Below are 3,006 nucleotides of genomic sequence, written 5' to 3'. Positions count from 1 at the left end.
TAAGCCTGGGTGATGTCCCACACTTGAGGACCCTATTCGAGCAAAGGGGGGTGCAGTGTGTGTAGCTTTGGGTGACAGGTCTAACCATAGGCAACTAACCATAGACGAGTGTTTCCGCCCTAGGTATGTCCTACCCTTGAGGTGCCCTAGGCATGAAGTGGGGAGTCAAAAAGGGCTAGGGGTTTAGGAATGGAGCCAACCAACTGAGGCCATCGGATGTGCCTAACTTGAGGACTCCTAGGTGCAATGAATGTGAGCTATATGCCGTGAATTGTATTTGGACGTGTTGTGTGCTCTTTTCATTGTTATTTGTTTGCTGACTTTGTGTTTGGCCTTTTCTTTTCTTTCTTTTCTTTTTTTTGCTTGTTGAGTTACATGATTTGGGTAGTAGCTAATTGCTAGTTATCATCATCAGAATGTGGTGGGGAAGGGGATTTAGTGGAGTGACTCAAAATTTTCTAGCTCTGCATGTAACCCTTAAGGTTCAAGCAGACATGGAGAGAGGTGGTGGAGAGGAATGGGTGGTTACAGTGGGTGAATTGACTATCACTTATATCCTTGAGAATAGCTAGGCAGAAGGAAGGTAGAAGGCTAGCTCGCATCATTAGGCGGGGAATTGGGCAGCTATCTATGGCATTAGGATAAAAAGAGAGTGGGGGGAGACCACGTTCTGTGGGGGTGGGATCCTCATTAAGTAAGATTTTTAATAGCCTAAGGTAGTTGCATGTGGTAATGAAGGCAGGATTAGGACAGGAGGAGAAGTCAGCAATGAAGCGACTCATGGTAGCATCTAGGTTGTCCGAGGTGAAAGTGAGGGCTTATGCTAAGGTATTAGTACACGGGTTATATATGATGGGGAAGTTGTAGTGACTATGGATGTTTGTGTTAAAATCTACTCCTACCCTAAGAGGATACACCATGAAGGTGGGGTTGTTTCTCTAAGAAGGGAGGGTATTACAAAAAACCATCTAGGAGAACACATTGTCGTCACAAATGTGTCTCTATCACAATGGCTGGCACTTGTATTCGAGCACATACCAAGGCACTTCAAAAACCTTATTTTTCAAATACTCCGCATCCTCGGTGCCCCAATGTTGAGATATTGAGCTCCACTCGTGATATGCCAGGGTGACCGTTGTGCATTTATGTCACCGACTTGTCAGTTGTAGATGCGGTTGGTACACCACCCATGAATAATAGCTAGATGACAGCTATCCTTATCTACTCTAGTTTGTGGCTCAGTTAGTATGCCACCTTAGTTAGTTGTCTTTGGTTTGAGACCCATATATAGGGTTCTTCTATTTCTTTGTATTAGACTTTCTTTTGGCTTACACAACTAAGAAGAGGAAAACTGTTTTCAGCCTCCACCTTTGTGTGTATTCCCCCATTGTGCAAGCAAGAAAGCTACAAGTGAGAATCCTTCCTTCTCTCCCACAATCTTGACACCCAAAGGGTGGGATTCTTCTCTCTTTCTTCGAGCCATTGTTGGCCTAGCCGACTTTCAACATCGATCACCTCTTCCACTACTTTAAGGGGAAGGACTCTGTGCAGGCCATTGGGGAGGAGGAAGCTAAAGTTAAAAGGCTATTTCTCTTTTTCTTGTCTCTCCCAGACTACAATTTTTGCATGGAAGCTAGTCGATATGTCACCTGGGCATGGTGGAAGAGGTGCAGACGGCTGTGCCATAGGTTTGGCCCTCAATCTCTATATGGCTTCTTCCACCATTTTCTTTCTCTTTTTCCTCAGGGTGATTTTTCTTTTCGTAGATGTGTTTGTTGACTACTGCTATTCTTCAGAGTGGGGTGAAGGGGGTTATGGGATCACTTCTTCTTTGAATCTGCCCATGTCAAATTGTAGTTTAGCTTCACCCCTTTGGCGATATTCTTGCTGTACCTCCTCTACAAACTCTAGTGCATCAATCTCTTGGGGGTTAGGCTGGCCAACAACAAGTACTTGTGTTGTTCATCAAGGCTTAACCCAATTGCAATGGGTTGTGGTGGCATGTGTAGCCCTGCTTGCAGAGCTCTATGTGCTATGCTCAGCTTCTTCTTTACCACCTCAAGGGACTCCCCTTCCTCTGTGTGAGTGGCATCCATCAGAGTATTCAGGAAAGCTCGTTGTTTGAAGCCCACTTGGGTTGCCTCTGCTTTACTTTCTGCTAGGACTTTCTCTTTTTCCACAAGAACCAGGCGCTGTGGCAAGGTCTTTACTCTTCGTTCATTTTGGCCTGCCCACTCTTCCGCTCTCTTTTTCATATCCTCCATACTTTCTCCTTGTCTTTGTACCAGGGCCATAAGTCTTTGCTCCTCGTCTTCCAATTCCTTGCTCATTCTTTCCTGCTCTTTTCTTTCAAGGCTCAACTTTTCAGTCATGGTTTCCATCTCTCTATAGTGTTGCTCCTCTTCTTGCTTCCTTTCTTTTCCCCTTGTGGCAAACTCTTCCATGCCTCGTTTGATCCGATCTGTTTTTTCTGCCAAATCCTCATGTTGCATGATAAAAAGTTGATATTCTCTCTACATTTTCACTAGCTCTTGATTTTCATCTTTGAGCCATTGCCGCTAGCTTTCCTTGTCATCTTTGGCCTTTAGTTTTTGTTTTAGATCAGAGATCTCCTTTTATTGCATAGTTATTTTCCTTGTCTTTTCAAGCTGGAAGATTGCCACCGACTACTTTTCCGCTTTTCTGTCCTCCTTTGCCTTCTCTAGTTGAGAGAATAGTTCAGCAACATATTTATTATAGCTTGCTAGTGGCATCATAATAGTAGGGATTGGAGTAGTTGAAGCTTCCACCTTTTGGCATTTCAGATCCTGCCTAGACTCGACATCTATGGCTGATTTTTTCTGCCTAGTGGCTGTAGTCTCCACACTCTTTCCTTGGGTTAGCTCCTTATTAATGAAGTATTGCATCTAGGGCACAAAATTGTTTACATTGGCGCTCGCCAGGATGCTTGGAGTGAGAGTGGTTGCTTTGCTGGTGAGCACTAAGAGGGGCGGGGTGAGATTTTTA

This window comes from Lygodium microphyllum, chromosome 1 (assembly GCF_053477565.2).
Source record: "Lygodium microphyllum isolate KBCC chromosome 1, Lygodium_microphyllum_v1.1.10, whole genome shotgun sequence".
NCBI classification, from domain to species: Eukaryota; Viridiplantae; Streptophyta; class Polypodiopsida; order Schizaeales; family Lygodiaceae; genus Lygodium; species Lygodium microphyllum.
The sequence above is the reverse complement of the archived record's forward strand: the minus strand, read 5'-3'. Positions refer to the sequence as shown.